Source organism: Vulpes lagopus, chromosome 20 (genome assembly GCF_018345385.1).
Source record: "Vulpes lagopus strain Blue_001 chromosome 20, ASM1834538v1, whole genome shotgun sequence".
NCBI classification, from domain to species: domain Eukaryota; kingdom Metazoa; phylum Chordata; class Mammalia; order Carnivora; family Canidae; genus Vulpes; species Vulpes lagopus.
The window spans coordinates 6,777,469-6,795,824 of NC_054843.1; the positions used below are offsets into that span (position 1 = coordinate 6,777,469).

At 42.0% G+C, this 18,356-nt stretch overlaps 1 protein-coding gene across 8 annotated transcripts in view; it reads right to left on the reverse strand.

The window, feature by feature from the left end:
- The window catches only part of KCNJ15 (potassium inwardly rectifying channel subfamily J member 15), an 80,457-nt gene that overhangs the window by 15,216 nt on the left and 46,885 nt on the right, over positions 1-18,356 (reverse strand). Inside the window, exon 1 of one of the 8 annotated variants that reach the window (XM_041734836.1) lies at positions 17,492-18,168. The exons of 5 other annotated variants lie outside the window; for them this stretch is intronic. The gene's annotated coding sequence lies outside the window, so the exon portion shown is untranslated. Of the gene's footprint in view, positions 1-2,644; positions 3,113-4,821; positions 4,861-17,491; positions 18,169-18,356 lie in introns of those variants that run through there. 2 more of the 8 variants (XM_041734831.1, XM_041734834.1) reach the window with 2 other exon arrangements.

Genomic DNA, 18,356 nt, shown 5'->3' on the forward strand with positions numbered 1-18,356 from the left:
GACAGCATAAGGTTTGCTTGAGCCTATATCCATTTTCTCTCGTCTCGAAACCATGACTTCTCTAACCTCAGCGGGCATCAGAATCACCCAGAGGCCTTGAAACATGCTGGGTCAGAGTTTCTGATTCAGTAGGTCCAGAGTGGAGTCTGAGAATCTGCATTTCTAATGAGTTCCCAGGTGATGCTGACCTGCTGGTATTGAGACCGCACTTTGAGAGTATGATTTGCACTATGCACCGCTTAATGAATTATATATGAACTATATAAAATACGTAAGAAATTCACAAGCACATAAATCGGATCATCTCAAAGTTCAGTCTCATTACTTTCAAACAAAAGAATGGGCCCTTTGATGTAAGAAAGAAGAGAAAGTTGATGGGGTTAAATATATAAGTATGGTAGATGCCCGCTAGGGTATTCAATTGCCAGGAGAAGCATCCTAGGGGATAGAAGTTCAAGTATATTATCCTGGGGAAATAAAAGGGAAATTTTGGTGAAAAGGAAATCAATTTTGGTTGAAAATTGCCTGAAAGTTTCTTCCTTAGATGGAGGGTATCATCCTGGAGTGGATTTCAGGGTTCACTGGCCAGGAATGTCAGAGGCCAGAAGAATGAACCTGGACTCCATGGCTGAGTGAGCGGGGGCTGAAGGGTCTTAGCCGTCCCTTGTTAGATCTTCCCCCAAGTGTGTGGTGCAGGCATTCCACAAATAAAGGGATTTGTACTCAGATAATTTTGGGAAGCTTTGCTTCCAAACATCCAAACGGTTCCTGGTCTGCACCCATTGGAGATTGACATCTCATGGTTGTATATTACAGGGTCTGAGATATCTGGCATTTCTATAACATTTGAGAACACTTTAAAGAGTGCTGATCCAGTTTAAACTCTGCAATTTATATCTGGGGAAAAGGGGATCAAAGAGTTGCATGACTTGTTCAAGGTCGCTGAGACTGTGGCAGGATTAGGGGAGGAAGCAAGGCTTTGTGCCTCTCAATTTGTCTGACAGGCAGGTTTCTGTGTTTATTGTCACAAAATATCTTGAGATGAGCTATCCATCTCACTGGATGCTGACAACAGGGTGGCATAGAAGAGGGCAAACCCGTCCCCCCAACAACTGCAGCATCCATACCACTTGAAAGCTCATTTGAAATGCCAATTCTTAAGTTTCACACTTCAGCTACTGAATCAGAAGCTCTGCAGGTGCTGCCCAAAACCTGTGTCTTAAAAAGAACCCAACTTCCCAAGGGATTATGTGGCCAGAGTTTGTCAGCGATGGCTTGGTGGGTTGGCGAGCTCTTTCCTTTGGAAACCAACAAGTACTCTTTTAAAGACAAATCCCACATTTTGCATTGCATGTGAGCATCTGATGATCCAATTTGCCTCTGCGGTCAAACATTTAGCCCTTTCCCTATGTTTCCATTCCATTATTATTGTTTCAAATTCCATAAGTACTAAAAAAATCCTTTTCCATCTCTAAATGTGGTTTGCATAGTTATACCCTTTATTCCTCAATGCAGATTCTTTAAAAAATTTATTTTTTTAATTCTGTAGCACATCAACCTTTCTCTACTCGGCAAAAACAAGTTTAAACAGACACAGGGTTCAACAGGAGACTCATTTTCCATTTTCCATGGCAAAGAATCTGAGCACTGGAATAAGGCAGAGGTATCATTTGCAGAATATTTTTGTAAAGACAGTTTAATTTCAAGCCCTTTATTTGTGAAAGAGCTGGCTAACCTAAATAAAACATTATACATCTGTCTGTTGTTACAAGTGACCAACTTCAGCTGAACATTATTACTTAATAACAGCTAACTTTCCTATAGAGTAAGAATGTGCAGCAGCTAAACAGCAAATGGAAATTTCCTTTGGTTTACCACCCTTGGTCTCTCCCTGCTCCAACATGTGAAGAAGTTGGGTAATAAGCATACTCTCCCCTCTAATCACAGCATGGCTTGGACATGCATTGTTGTGGGATGACTGGTAAAACAGGAAAATTTATGTTTGAGGGGGGAAGAAAAACCCAAGGCGAATTGTGTTGCGTTAGCCTCCCTAGTGACACTGCCCCCGATTTTCTCTCCAGGGAAGAGATTTCTTTAACTAGCTCATGGACTCTCACTTACTATTCTTGTCTGCATCGGTTCAAATGCAACGGGGAGGAGGTGGCTCAGCATTGTCCCCTTCAGATTTTAGGTAAGGAGGAGAAGGAAATGGAGAGCATTTGGGTTTGTCTGACTGTAACCTGCTATAAATCAGAATGGAAGATATTGTCTTTGCAGATACTACTTGTAGAGAAACAACTATTTTATTTGGTATATTCTCTTTAATAAAACTCAAACTGAGCATAGTTGGAGCATTAAAAAAGGAAGGAAAAAGTAGGAGGCAAGCCAGGATATTCCTTTTCTCTAACCTTCATATCCCTGCTTGAAAGGTGGCTTGAGAGCAGAGAGCACTGTGTTGTTACAATTATCATTACATAATTTGCAAAACTTCAAGTTGACCTTCCCCTTAATAAATCTCTCACTCATTAAGACATTGAATCCACCACCTTTAACCCTTCACATCTTGCTTTGCCTCACAATTATATTTCCACTCTGATAAAGGCAAAGAAATATAGGAAGAGTATCACAGTATAAATATACATACCGATTTCAGGCTGGGTTATTTTTCTGGCTGCAAGCTACTTTTTCTTCTGTTTAGAATTAATTTGGAATTGCTGGTCTCTATCAACGGATGATTATTGGCCTCTGGTGTGATTCACCTGGACACCGAAGTGGCATTCTTGTCCTTGGTGATTTCCATGCTCATTATTATCATGATTGGAATCTCGTCCCAGACAGAAGAAATTAAGACTTTTGCTTGATTTGGAACCAGGTTATTTAACAATGGGACGAGTGTCAAAAGGTTTTGAAATTCAGCTTCACTGTCAGTCTAAACTTTGACCACATTTCTCTGATAGAGAAACTGGATATCACAGGACCTCAGGGGTATACAGTTTATACCCAAATTCTTGGATTTGTGGTTAGTTTACTTGAAGGACTGGTCATACTTCTGAGTTGTCTGCTTGTCCTCAAGTTGAAAATATAGATGCTTATGATCACTAAGAAAATCTCAAACTTCAAAATCTCTTCCACCTCTTCCCAAGGGTCTGAGACCCTTGGTGGTTAATGAATCTCCATCAGTAAGCAGTGTCAGGAGACACTTTCTAACCATCTATAGTTAATTAGCTGGAGGACCATCAGCCCAATTTTGGCACTTTTAGAGTTGCTAGGTTAAAATATGAGATGCCCAGTCAAAACCGAATTTCAAGTGGACAACCAATAATCTTCTAGTATAACTATGTCCCATGCAATGTTTGATATATACTTATTTATACTAAAAAGTATTCATTGCTAATCTAAAATCCATATACATGTACTAGATAGATGTAGCACAAACAAGACCTATATTTTTATTTGCTAAATCTGATATCCCTGGGGAAGAGCAAATGTACGCTCAAGAGTAGCTTAGAAGGTCAAAAAATTGTAAAGACAAGTTTTCACATACAGATAACACTCTTAGGAGAACAACCACCCAGACTTTCCCAGTACTAGGAACCCTGAAGACAAATACAATCATTGTGGGATAAGAGTGTGGCCATTTCATGCATGGTTCACCAGAAGGATCAGAAAGTCTAGCTAGCGAGTCTCATTTTTAATCTTTCAGCTCAGGGATTCCTTAACCATTTTTGTGTTGTGGTCCTTTGGGTTGGACTGCCTTCTCAGGATGGGTTTAAATAGATAAAAATAAGCTAAATAGGATTACAAAAGACACCAATAATATTAAAATGCACTTATTCAAGCATTAAAAAAAAAGTTGGGCTTCTTTTTCAAGCAATGGAGGTGCATGAGCAGACATGTTATTTCAAAGTCTCTGAAACAAATGCATTGTGAAAATGAAGTGAAAAAGCATGATTCCTGCTCTGACCAAGTCACAGTCGGGGCTGGTAGGATGGCAGTGTGTTCCCCATTCATAGTACAAAAGTATAGACTTTAGTTACAGGCGATTCAGAACAAACTGCTCCTCCCTCTGCTCCAGCCTTGATCATGGACACTCCTGAATTTTGCCCCTAATCTCTCCAGGCTCCGTGGACCTGGACACGGTTTCACCTGTCATCAATGAGGCTCTGAGGGACAATGCTTCTGATTCTGTCACAGAAGTACGGCCAACATCTTGAATCCTCCTTGACTGATTTCCCCATAGACACTTAACATTTGTAGCAGTCCTTGTTCCTTCTAGAAGAATATCTGTGATCCCTAACAATGAGAACCGCAGTTCATTCTTTTCCCCCGTGACATCACGGCATGGCCCGGCATTGGCAGTGACAGGGCTTGGATGCAGTGAGAACACAATGACAGTAGCCGTGGGGGGACATCCCAACACCCCTTACTCAGAAGCAACAGTACAATTTCTTCTTACATGGAAACAGAAGAGGAAAAGACAGCTCAAATTCACACATAACCTTCTGTCTGCAGAGCCTGACACGTTGCATTTCTCAGAATTGTGAAGCTGGGTTTTTATAGCAAATACACTGTTCAGTTGCACCCAACTTGATCTTACCATGATTTCCTTCTCATTCTTACCAGAAAGAAGGAAAGCTACTCATCTACAGAGCAATCATTCTGACAACACTCCCCTTTATAAATCCTCCGGCGGCCCTCCCTGCTGACAGGACAGGTCTCTACACTACACACCTCTACAAAGCTAGACTTGAGTTTTGTCTGGCTCTTGCTCTCTCTCTCTATCTTTGTTCCCTTCAGGATGTAGCCTGGGTGCATACTTGCCTTTTCCTTCTGCGCACAATCCGCTCAGGGTTCCTTGTCCTGTACATGCCATTCCTTCCTAAAGGTTCTCATTCTCCGTTAACTCAACCTGCACATTAAAAGTCAAGTTGAATATTACCTCCTCTGTACTTAAAAAAAAAGAAACAAACCTTTCTTCAGAAGGAGCATAAAGGTTAAGAGTACAGAGTCCTACTTATATTAATAGTAGCTATGTGACTTTCGATAACTTGCCTAACCCCTCTGTGCCTCAGTTTCTCACCTGCAGAATAGTGACAATAAGAACTCCTACGCTTGACAGGGTGGTGTGAGGTTAAATTTTTTTTTTATTTATGATAGTCACAGAGAGACAGAGAGAGAGAGGCAGAGACACAGGCAGAGGGAGAAACAGGCTCCATGCAGCGGGAGCCTGATGTGGGATTCAATCCCGGGTCTCCAGGATCGCGCCCTGGGCCAAAGGCAAGCGCCAAACCACTGCGCCACCCAGGGATCCCCTGGTGTGAGGTTATAATACATAAAGCACCATGGTGCTCTGCTTGCTTACACTAATTAGTATATAAGAGGTATTATCATTTTATGTTTACAATAAACAAAACATATAAGATATGACCTAACAAAGGGAAATTATGTTTAACAAAGATAACAGCAGAGGGTTAATATTTTGATTATAGAAAGTTCTTGTAAGTTAATAAAAAAACAAACGATGGCCCCCCAAACAACAACCTTTATAAACATATGCATCAAAAAAATTAAAAAGGTGAAAAATCTGAAGATATTTCGACAGTGTTTTTCATTCATTTGCACACCAAGAGATTATTGAGCACCTGTTATGTGCTAAGCCCTGCACTGCATGCTGGAGATCCAACAGTGAATAAGACTTGCTTGGCCCTTGCTTTTGTGTAGTTTATAATAGAGCAGGGAAGGGAGGTATTAAATAAATCATTAGGCGAATTTTTGAAGATATTTGTGAGAAGAATTAGGGAGAAATGCAAGAAAGGACGAGAGAATGGAAGATAGTGTATATAATATGTCCTTGTCAGGGGTCCCAGGAAGGCTTCCCTGGGGAGGTGGCATTAAAGTGGAGACATAAAGAATGTGGAGCACTCGGCAGGTAAGGAGGTGAGCTAGGATCAAGATGAGTGTTCTGGACAGAGGGACACATGTGTTTGCAAAGGCCCAGCTGGCATGGAGCTTCCACCTTCCAGGAAGTGGGAAGGGACATTGAGTAGATAAGGGTCAGGCAAGAGCTTGGGGCAAAGCCCTGCCATGCATGGGGGGCTCCATGAGGACCATTACCCTCATACTAGGGGAGCAAGAAGAATTTCAGGGTTTCAATCAAGAAAAAGGGGATCAGATTTGCTTTCAAAGCCATCATTTCTGACACAACATGTAGAATAAATTGGAAGGAGACAAGCATAGATGCTTGAAGTCTGGCTAGCTGGTGCTTTCAGCAATCCAAGCCATAAGTACCTACATATGGACAAGGACAGTATTAGCAGACTGAGGGAGCCAAGGGCTTCTGAGTTACCTGTTCAAGATAGCCAATAGACACCTCTAACAGATGAGTCTCAAAATGGCTCATGACCTCCTGGCATGAAAATGAAGTGGATGGGATGGGGGTGGGGGGTTAAAGTAAACATACTGATTCAGAGGGCACTGAATCTTCTGGAATTTAAAAATCATTCATATGTTCTCAGATCCCCATAGTGTGTGACGCTCACTCTGGCACACAATCTCAATCCAGTTGGAGGATCTAGCTCCTCTAGAGGTGAGGTTTGAAGGAGTGCTCTGGGGGATGCATAGGACAGAGCAGAGATAAGCAGAGATTAGACTGATGGGGTCTAGGCTGATGTTCACAGGAGAGGGTGGGGCAGGCGGGCCGACTTTGACGTTGAAGCCTGCAAATAAAATCTGAAACATATAAGTGGATGAGATTCTCCCAGAAATGGAGTGTGGGAGAAGCAGTCCCCAGTCTGAGCCTTGGGCAGCCCCAGAGCCTGGCGGGGTAGGAGGCCTAGGCACCACAGGTCCAAGAAACACAGCTTCTCACTGGTCAAGTCATCAAAGATTTTTAAAGACACGTCAATAGTCCGTACAGACAAGCATGCAGAAATGAATGGCTTCATATATGGCTTAAGATAGAATCATTTGTCATAGCTTTTTCTGGTGCTAATTGACAATATGCTTAAAGTTTAAAGCTATTTATTTATACTCTTTGATCCAGAGACATTGGGATTATGTACAAGAATGCCTTCTACATTAGTTACAATACTGAAATGTTCAAGTCAATCTGCATTACCAATAACATAGAAATGGTTTTAAATTTATAAAATATTCATAAGCTGAAATATTGTGCAGTCCTTAAAAACCATGGCAAAAATGCTAACCATGTCCATTAAAAATAGGGATTTGATAAAGCAGGGCATAGAGTGTATTTGCTCCATGTTTCCCTCTCTAGGTAAGATGAAAATGAAATGCCTCTAAAATGTTAAGAGCAGTTATCTCTTCAAAGGAAAACAAAATGAGGAAGGTTTTCAACCACACTTTCCATTTTTATGGAGTTAATCTGAAAATTCAATTTCCCTAGCACAGACCATTCCCAAACATTCCAGATTTTACTGTAAATGAGAAGTACTTACTGTGCCCTACTGAAAAACTTTCCACACACTGCTGTGGCCAAACCGTATGAAATAATTTATTTTCAGAGACGTTTAGATTGTACAACTCCAAGAACCTAGTGTTGGGGAAGCATTCAGGGTTGCTATTTCATATCAACTTGAGGCTTCATTTAGTTGAGTTCTATTTCACTCGAGTGAAATGCATGCTAATATAAAGCAGGTTTCCTGCCCAATGCCTTTGCTCAGGCAGGTCCTTTACCTCAAATTCCTTTCCTGTGCCCCCATGTGTGGCAAACTCCTATTCATCCCCCAAGGCCCAGCTCAAATATCACCTCCTTCAGCTTCCGGGGAGAGTTCCTCTTCCTCCTTTCTTCTGCCTTTTGCAAGTTGTTTACACTTCATGATAACATTTAAGCGTTGCTGCAGCACTGTGTTTGAGACTTCTGATTCTCCTTAAACCAGGCTTAATGGTAATTCCTCTTTTAACCCTCATGCTAGCACAAGTCCGACCACATGGTAGGGACTTTGTGTCTGAGAGAAGAACCAGGAGGACAAAGGTGTCATGCAAGTGAACTCCCAAATGTCCAGATTTAGTAACTGATAAAACTTAAAGACATGAGAACTGATGCTGTAGGTCAGAGGGGAGGTCAGTCCAAAGCTAGGCGCCTCAGAAGGAGAGGGGTACAAATACACCACTGACTTGAATCACCAAAGTGGAAATGAAGGTTTAGACTTCCTATTTTGTGCCATAGCTCAAAGAATATCCTACAGGATCCTGCCTTGTAGAGAAAATGGGTTTTATAGTTTTCACACTGATGAAATTGAGAAGCACAAGAGGCATCAATATATTCAATTTAGCCTAACAAATTACTTTCTACGGTTTCACGTTCTGTGAGGCTTCAAGCATACTGGCCATCATATATAAAAGGCTCTAAGATCCTTTCCAGCAATAGCTCTCTGTTTGCTTCCTTAGAACTGGAGTGTCTGATGTTTTGTGAGTCAAGAATCCAAGAGCAAGGAAGAAATAGAAGTATTCAAATTGAGTTTCCACTTCATCCTTTTCAATGTTTATATGTTGTGCATATTTTTAAATGTACATAGTGTATTAATGCAGAACAATACGTGTATGTATCGTGCCTGTAGGTCCCAAAGTGTCCGTGTCCGTGTGTGCGTGTGTGTGTGTGTGTATAGAGGGAGGCTGTATATTTTTCAGTCTGTTACTTTAGATGAGTGCTTATCAAATCTTATTGTGCAGACAGATTCCGTGGGGTTCCTGCTAAAATGCAGATTCTGATTCAGAAGTTCTGGGCTGAGGTCTGAGAATTTGCATTTCTAACAAGCTCCCCAGCGATGAGGCAGCTGCACTTGGGGGTTGCAATTAGCATTTTGCAACCACAATTCCTCATCTGAATGGCACAACAGAACACAGAAAATGGTTGGGGTGACTCTGTCCTCTCCCGTGGATGGCCATCCCCAGCTGTGGGAGCCAGTAAGGCTGATTTCTCTCACAGAACTGTTGCGAAAGGAGCTTTACCTATGGGAAGAAGTTCAAGATCACTAGCTGACTTCATTTAAAAAAAAAAAAGAGAGAGAGAGAGAGAGAGAGAACATTAAAAAGCATCACAAGCCAATCCAATCCTGTAGTCAGCAATTCTTTTCCCGTGTTGGCTTATATCTGGAAACTTCCTTTACGAGAAGCATAGCTAGAAACCAACGTTTTGACCACTCCTATTATCAAAGATCCCGTGGTGCTAACGTTAAGTTAAAGAAAGCCACGTCAGAAGTTTCTGACTAGTAAGAGCTACTTCCATACACTATCACTCTGATGGGACCCTGGTCCTGAGAGTCAGTGGGTTACAAATGTTCTTTATCCAAAGGAAGAGGAGAAAAATACATATGGTGCTCAATGAATATTTGCGAGTAAACACACACACACACACACACAAAACACACACACATTCATTATTGACAAACAAAATGATTCTTTTAATTCACAGAGTCTACTTGGCCATTTATGTTTGTGTGTCCCAGTACAACTTTCAAAAGACTGCTTTGGTCTAATTTGAACCACATGCCTTTGCTTAATTTCTGAGCCATATCGTACTCTGCACTAGTGGTAGTGAACCCATTTTCAAATATCTGCATCTTCTAGTGCAGCTAGTGTCAGGGAAAAGTGATGTGTGATTGAATTAGGATGATACCTCCTCTGAGTCTAGATTCACATCACACACAAACATAATGTAGCCCAAAAGAACTCGGCGCCTAAGAGCACATGTTTGGGATTGACAAGGACCATGGAGGGGGCAAAAAAGAAAGTTCTAAGTTCTAACTGACCACTTGACATGACTTGGCATCTAAATTACTCCTAGTTGGCCAATTCTTAGTGTTCTATCTTGAATCTGTCTTCAGCCCTATTTTCCACTAGAGATCCCATTTTCAGAGGGTGGAACTGAAAGTGGAACCCTAGTTGCAAAGCTGGGTCATGGTCCCTGTGCTCCCTGGGTGCCATCTCTTGCTTCCTCATGATCATTGGTAAACAACCCTCATGGAATGAGAAAAGCCAATTTGTTGTCTTTGGGTTGTGAGGAGAGACAAAAAGTTCAGCTAAGGAGAATGCGTTGCATCCCATAACCACGTTTGGAATACCTTTAGTTTATCTCAATATCCTTAAAGGTGTCCTTCTCTCTTGTCACCACCACCACCTTGGTGTAGAGGCACATACTTTCTTTCTCTGGTGACCACAGCAGGCTCATAACTAGGTCCCTGTCTCCAGTGGTTGTCCTTCTAAGGTATTCCCCACACTACAGCCTTTAAGAGCTCCTCCACTGCCCAGCTATGGGGCCCAGGTTATCCACAAACCAAGGCCTGAGCTGCTGACCTTCTGAGCGTGGTGTGTGCACCCTTCAGGAGCCACCCACTAACTCTGCCTTGGCACCAGCCACTCTGCAGCCTGTGCAAGCCATGCTGAATGACTCACAGTTGCCCAAATGGGTTGGTCCTCTATTGACTGATTCTATGCTTCCAAACATGCCAGACCATCTGCTAGAAAGCTCTCTCCCTTTCTTCGCCTGCTCTCTCATATCTACCTTTGAGACACTGTTCACTCTAGGTAGGTGCTTCCCCTGTTCTCATGGGTTCGGTGATTTCCCTATATGTTTCCCTGTCCCTGTGCTTCAGTCTCTTGGAATATTTACCTCAGTGTGGTGGAATTGTTTGTTTCCTTATGTATATCTCATTGCAATAACACTTACCAAGTTACCAACAACCATTAACTGAGAACATACACATGACCAGCACCGTGTTGGCACTTCCTATTCCTTAACTCCAAACGACAGTAACTGTGGTAGAACTCTGGTGAAAATAAGGGGCTCACAACAGACACATGAAAAATGCTCAACATCACTCAGCAACAGGGATATACAAAACAAAACCACAATGAGATCCCACCTCATACCAGTCAGAATGGCTAAAATTAACAAGACAGGAAACAACAGATGTTGGTGAGGATGCAGAGAAAGAGGAACCCTCTTACACTGTTGGTGGGAATGCAAGCTGGTGCAGCAACTCTGGAGAACAGTATGGAGGTTTTTCAAAAAGTTAAAAATAGACCTACTTTATGACCCAGCAATTGTACTACTAGGTATTTACCCCAAAGATACAAACCATTACAAATGTGGTGATCTGAAGGGGCACCTACACCCCAATGTTTATAGAAGCAATGTCCACAATAGTGAAACTGTGGAAAGAGCCCAGATGTCCATCGACAGATGAATGGATAAAGAAGATGTGGTCTATATATACCATGGGATATTAGCCATCAGAAATTATTTACCATTTACATAGACATGGATGGAACTGGAGGGCATTATGCTGAGCAAAATAAGTCAATCAGAGAAAGACAATTATCACATGGTTTCACTCATATGTGGAATATAAGAAACAGTGCAGAGGATCATAATGTAGGGGAGGGAAAACTGAAAAGTCATCAGAGAGGGAGAAAACCCATGAGTCTCTTAACTATAGGAAACAAACTGAGGGTTGTTGGAGGGGAGGGGGGTGGGGGGATGGAGTAACTGGGTGATGGGCATTAAGGGGGGCACGTGATGTGATGAGAACTGGGTGTTATACACAACCGAAAAATTATTGAACACTACATCTGAAACTAAGTATGCACTATATGGTGGCTAATTGAATTTAACTCTAAAAAAATTAAGGGTCTCAGACAAGTTAGGAAGATTGCCTAAGGCCATATGACTAGTCAGTGGTGGTGGCAGAATTTAGATCCTGGTCTGTCTGACCCCAAATCCGGGTCATTATGTGTCATACTCCATTGCCCTTCATTGGAATATAAGCTGTCATACCTTATATTGTATGTGCCAATGCCAAGGCTCTAGCAGGGGTTTAGTGTTGATAGATGAATGGATGGATGATGGATGGATGGATGGAGGATGGATGGATGGATGGATGGATGGATGATGGAAGCAAAGGCAGCTTAGATTCTTGCAGTGTTAGGGAAAGCAGCCATGGGTCTCAAAATGAACACTCTTATGCATTGGTGTATTGAACTGAGTGGAGAAAAAGTGCCTTTGCCTCGGTCCCCTGTAACACACATCCTCATTTACCTGCAGAAGATGCAGGAGGGGTTCTGTCCTCGAAGTCAGCGTTCCCTGTGCACTGTGCTGCCTTGCAGCCTCCCACTCCAATGCTGCTGCTACTCCTGTATTCTTTCTGTGAGTGACTCCACATTCACCCAAGCTTGATTCCAGGTCACCTTCCTACCCCCCTACCTTTATGACCACAACACATTGTCTTCAGTTCTGCCTCCAGAATAATTCTTGTGTCCATCCCCAGTTCTGCTGCCCTTTCAAGGCTTCATCCTGCTGGTGACATCTCTGGATGTTCTCTCCACTGCCCATGCTTCAGGGATGATGAGTTGCTTTCACTTCTGTGCAGGCTGCATACTGCCCCACATCTTTCTACCTGTCTCTGTTCCTGGCATCTTGGCTGCCTGAAAAGCCTATCCTAGTGCCAGATCTCTCAGCTGAACCCTCATGGTACCCTTGGCTCACTCCTCCCACTAAGGGTTCATTTAGGACCCTGCCTCTCCTTCACCACTGTAACTCAAACTATAATGCCCTCACTCCAGCACCATGATTATCTCTGAATGCATTCATCTCCTCTTCCAGTTGGTGAGTTTTTTGATAACAAAGATTGGCGGTGTTCATCTTTGTACCCACAGTAACACAGTCCCTGGCATCTAGAAGGTGCTCAAAACAAGTTTTAATGATTCGTATTCATCACTCTACAAATGAGTCAACAAATGAACCAATAAATGGATTAATAAGCAATCTATAAATTAAAGAATGAATGAAGGTCAAAGATGACCCAAAACACATGAGTACTTTTAACACATTTATCAGTACACAACAAGTTTTCTGAATTCTTTCTTTGAAGCAACTTACAGTTACATACTGTTCCACCTTTGTGGGAAGCGACTTTCCACTATGCTGCAATTCTCTGGGTTAAGGAACATTTCCTTTTGACCATCCTGACTCAGACGCTCCCGGAAGCTGGCTTGACCATTTCAGTTTCCTTTGCTGATGACCCTTATGCTGTGATTCACAGGTGTCCTCAAAGAATACAGAGATGTTCAGATACAGCTTTTCTTTCTGAGGATGGCTTCCTTTTTCAGGAATGATTAATCATACCCGTAGTTACTCAAGGGATTAGAGGTTTCCACTAAAGAAGTCTAATTACTTTCACATGTGTTTTGGTTCCTCCTTTATTTACCTCGCCCACCCCACACACATGCATACACACATACATGCACCCACATACAACATTAGCCTAGAAATTGCTGCAAAATCCTATTTGTCTTCATTCAATGTAGCAGGTTTCTTGAGAATATCTTTACGAAGCCCAAGGACTTAACTTGAAGACCACGGTAAGGTCAGAAGGAATGGAGGGAAGGCTCATGGATCCATAGGGTGGGCATCTATTCCTTCTAATCTCCTCTAGTTCTTCTCTTCATCCATTAAGCCACCACATTTGATCTCTAGGATTTACTTCTTAAGCTAAAAGAGCTAAGTATTATTTTGGGTAGACCATTACCCCCTTCTCAGTCATGATAAATAAGACCTAGTTTCTAATGCTAGTCCTATTGGCATTTTAAACAAACTATGGAGTGGATGTTTGAGAAAAACTGTAAAACTCATACATAGCCTAGGATTAAAAATGATGACGTGGCTTTTAAACTCCAGTGGGACAACCCCTCCATCTCGGCCACTATTTCCTGGAAACTGCTACTATTCTCCATTATTGCCTAATTACCAACATGTTACTAATTCACTCACTCAGTCACTCACTCATTCAGCAAACATTTAACTCTAAGAAAATTCAGTCTTATGTCTAAGAAAATTCAGTCTTATGTCTGATGTCCTGGTCCTCAAACGATACCATCTAAGAGGGGAGATGACATATACATGAATTGTTGCAACACCAAGCAGAGTAGAATCCATTATGGCTAAACACTATCTTGTGGACACTTTTAGACTTCTATCATAAGGCTTAATATTATTTAGTGGCTCGTGTGTTTCTCCTATCCCATGAGACTGTAAACAGTACAAAGACAGGGACTTTTTCTTATTCTCATACTCTATATTGTCCTTATTTAACATAGTATCTCCCCAGCTGACATGGATGAATGTAACGTATAGAAACATACAAAAACTTTCAGGAAAGGATTGATTCTTTCCAAATGAAAGAATCACAGAAGCCTTCATGCATTTTCTGTAGGAAGAGGATATAGAAGAAAGAGAATTGTCTGTGAAGGGAATTGCCCAGGCGAAAGTATGATGTGGTAGCAAAGTACTTTCTTGGGCACATTCATTTGATTGGATCATAGGTCATATCAATACTTCTCCACCGTGGCTGGCATCTAAGAAACATCTGGGGAAGTTTTCAAGTGCCCTAATACCTTGGCTTCCCCACATATCAATTGAATCAGAACCGCTCATCAGACAGAAGGGAAAGAAGGGACATATTATTTGGAACCTGAGTTTTGGTACTTTTTCAAAATTCCCTGTTTGTTTCTACTGTGTATTGATGGTTGAGAATCACTGTGGTACCTCAAGAAAGTTAGTATGAGGACAAATTTAAGGCTATACTGGCAATAGATTTTAAAAGGCCATGGAGATCAAACTGAAGAGTTTGATCTTTCAACAGGTAAAGAGAAGCCAGTAGCAAGACAGGTGTAGATGGAGAGAGTAGCTACAGAGACATTATTCGGGAAGCTGTTTTATTCACCTAAGCAATACATGAACTCAAGGGCATCACCACCTTGGCCTACCAACAGGTGAAATTCACACACCTATTAGAGGTAGAGTAGTGGCAGGGGAACAGGAGCCGGCAGGTCTCTGGGGTTGGTCCCCAGATAAAAAGGAGGATTTACATGAAAAGCAGAGAATACTGAAGACAACATGGTGAAGTTGGCTCTCATCTCAAGGAGCAGGAGTTAACCACATGAGTCAATAAGGTCTGTACAAAAGAAAAGCACTAAGGGCAGAAGGCAGTTGAGGACAGAATCTTGGAGACTGCCTGCATTGAAAAGAAGGAGAGAAGACTTTCAAGCAAAGCAGCTGGAGAAAGTGCCACCTGATTGTTGGACAGCCATATAGGTTCATCAGAAGGGACAACTAAGGAAATAAGATTTCAGGAGAGAGGACATGCTCTAAAAGTCAAAGATTTGAGAGAGACACTGTTCAGGAGGCATTGATGCTCCCAGGGGTGAGTCCTAGAAAGGAGGGGGACACCTATTTCCCTAAGATAGGAAGGAAAGAAGAAAGGTTATCTCCATTACACATGTATTTATTGAGCACCTACTACTTTCCAGACTATTCTAGACACTGGGGATACCAGTGTACAAACAAAGTGCTTGTTCTCATGAAGCTTCTGTTCCATTTGAGGGGAGGGGGAAGAAAGATAGGAAGAGCTATAGAGAAATATTAAGGAATAGAGGATGAAATTTGATGAGCTGTGCTTTTCATCCAGGGAATGATGGTATGGTCCTTTGGGGTAACATGAGCAGGGCTGAAGGATGTGGAAAGATCTGAGCTAGTTCCTGAGAAGCCAGGAGAGGAGACAGGAGATAAAGAAAGGAGTTCAACCAGCCACAGGGTCTGTGAGCCCCTCACACAGGACCTGGTCTTTAGGCTGCACCTGCTGTGACTTTGCCGATACTGGGCAGCCTGGGAGCCCTGGCTGAGTATGGAAGAGGGGAGGTGCCCAGAGCTGGGGACTGGCAAGACCTTCATGGTAAAGGTTACCGGGCCTTGGGATTACAAATACCACGTTAGAAACATAAACATCTGAAAACCACAGAATGTAAATGCTCAAGGTCACAGCACACTCATCAGCTCGTGGGATCCATATGGTAATTGAGCACATTAAGAAGCCTACTAACTCTGCTATTGAGTTTTAGAAGGGCTATAATTTAGTATTGCCAGCTATCAATTAGGCCTGTTTTCCTCATCTGTAAAATGAGAGGGTTGGACGAAATGGTCTCCAAGCTCTCTTCAGCATGGGCAGCGGTGAACATCAGAGCGCATGCGAAATTCTGAAACTTCATTTACTTCTTTAACGTATACATTGAATGTGTAACTATTGGTGCTCAACAATGCGGCTGTAGGGCTAACAGAGCTCTGGTGAATGAAGCCCTTGGTCTTATGGACCATGCTGGTTTTAAAAATAAATGGCCCTCTGAAAACACACAACCTAAATTCTGGTGGGAGAGATCTCAGGTGTCATGAGTAACTGATAATTTATCTATAGGACGTTGGAACAGACTGACTTGAAAATTATTAGAGATGAATAGGTTCTAATATTTGCAAGCTGAGGAAGTTGCTTTGTTAATATTGGGGAAAAGAGGGAGACAGTGGTTTAAAAAAAGCAAGAAAGAAAGGAAAGAAGGAAGATAGGAGGAGGGAAGGAAGAAGGAAGAAAGAAAAAGAAAGAAATAAAAAGGAGAATTTCCAGGACCAGAATGAATAGCTAGGGATATTAAATAAAGTTACACACAAGTGAGTCATCTCTCAGAGCTAAGATGTATTCACAGCAATATATGTAGGCTCTTTATCGCTCTCAAAAAATGTGAACAAGAGTTAATCAGGCCTTAAGTAGGTCACAAAGACCTAAGGTAAAATGTGATCAACTGAACAACCAGTAAGGATAGCTAGGCTACTAGCTAGCTACAATCATTTAATATTTTAAACATCACTTTTCACATGCAATGCAGTTTATGAGTAATATGGTACATGATATTGAAAGAAATAAACCTAAGGATGTGTGCTTGTTCACATAGCTGCATTTATCATATACCATGTCACTAAGATCTTGGTCACTAATTCTGTAAATTATTTATTTGTGCATTTAATTTGAATTAATAGCTAATTGCTATTTTTAGAATTATATTTGATGCATTACTGAGAGTTTAATTTTTTTATTATTTATTTATGATAGTCATATATAGAGAGAAAGGCAGAGACAAGGCAGAGATAAAGGCAGAGGGAGAAGCAGGCTCCATGCACCGGGAGCCCGACATGGGATTCGATCCCGGGTCTCCAGGATCACGCCCTGGGCCAAAGGCAGGCGCCAAACCGCTGCGCCACCCAGGGATCCCCATTACTGAGAGTTTTATACCCAAAGCCTTTGTTCACACAAACTGGGGTTTCAATCTTAACAGTATAGGTTACAAGTATTAATTACTCTTTTTCCTAATAAAGTTAATGCTTTGTTTTATTTGCAATCTCATACAGTCATGCTTATTCATATTTAAGCACTAGAAATGCCAAAAGTGGAAGTTTTCTTCAAATCAGTAAGATACATACTAGTGGAAATGAAATAGAGAGTAGGGAAAAAAATCATGCCTGAGGTCAAGATGAATCATTTTGGTTGGACCTTCCAGAAATTCCCTGGTGTTTTGAGGTTTCGGTGTTTTATTTTTCCCTTCCTTCTGTACCACCCTGTGTGACCAGCAGGAAGCACTCTGGGGGTCTTACCTCGAGTCCAGGTGCTGGGGCCCAACTCAACTGAAGGTCCCAGAGATCCAGGGCAGTAATGAGGGGGCCTGGCTCTGCAGGAAAGAATCCTGGGGCACTGGGAGGGTGTGTGCAGTCCAAATCTTAGGCTACATGCTCATGTGATAGCTAAGAAAATGGGCGGGAACCTGCCCTCTACCCCAGAAGGTGAAGCCAAGCATTCGAGCCCTCCTCATCCACTTCCGTGGTGGATGAACAGTAGAGCCCTTGGGCCACAAGGACGGCCAGCACAGGACTTTGGTTTTTATGGGTAAATGACAGCCTCCTTTGCCAAAAAAAAGGTATCTATATTTTATTTTGGGGGAGTGGAAAGTTGTGTTGTTTTATTTTTTTTTAATTTTTTATTTATATTCAATTTGCCAACATAGAGTATATCTATTTTTTTAAGTTATTTGACAACAGAAACTGCCAAGCAGAACTACTACCTGGAAGGCAATACAGCATTTTCTCATTCTTCATCGGTGCTGGGGCACACTAGGAATTTTTTCTCTCTCCTGAATTCTCTCCAAAGGGCTCTGAAACCTTGGAAAATTATCTGATCAAGAATCACATTTTAGGGGACACCTGGGTGGCTCAGTCGGTGAAGCATCTGCCTTCAGCTCAAGTGATCATGATCTCAGGGTCCCGGGAGTGAGCCCCAAGTCAGGTTCCCTGCTCAGTGGGGAGTCTGCTTCTCCCTCTGTCTCTGCTTCTCCCCCTGCTCATGCTCGCTCCCTCGCTCTCAAATAAATAAATAAATAAAATCTAAAACAAACAAAAGAAAAAGAATCACATTTTAGTAGCTCTCCAAGCTGTCAGGGGTTCATACTCTCTGTCATGAGCCTGA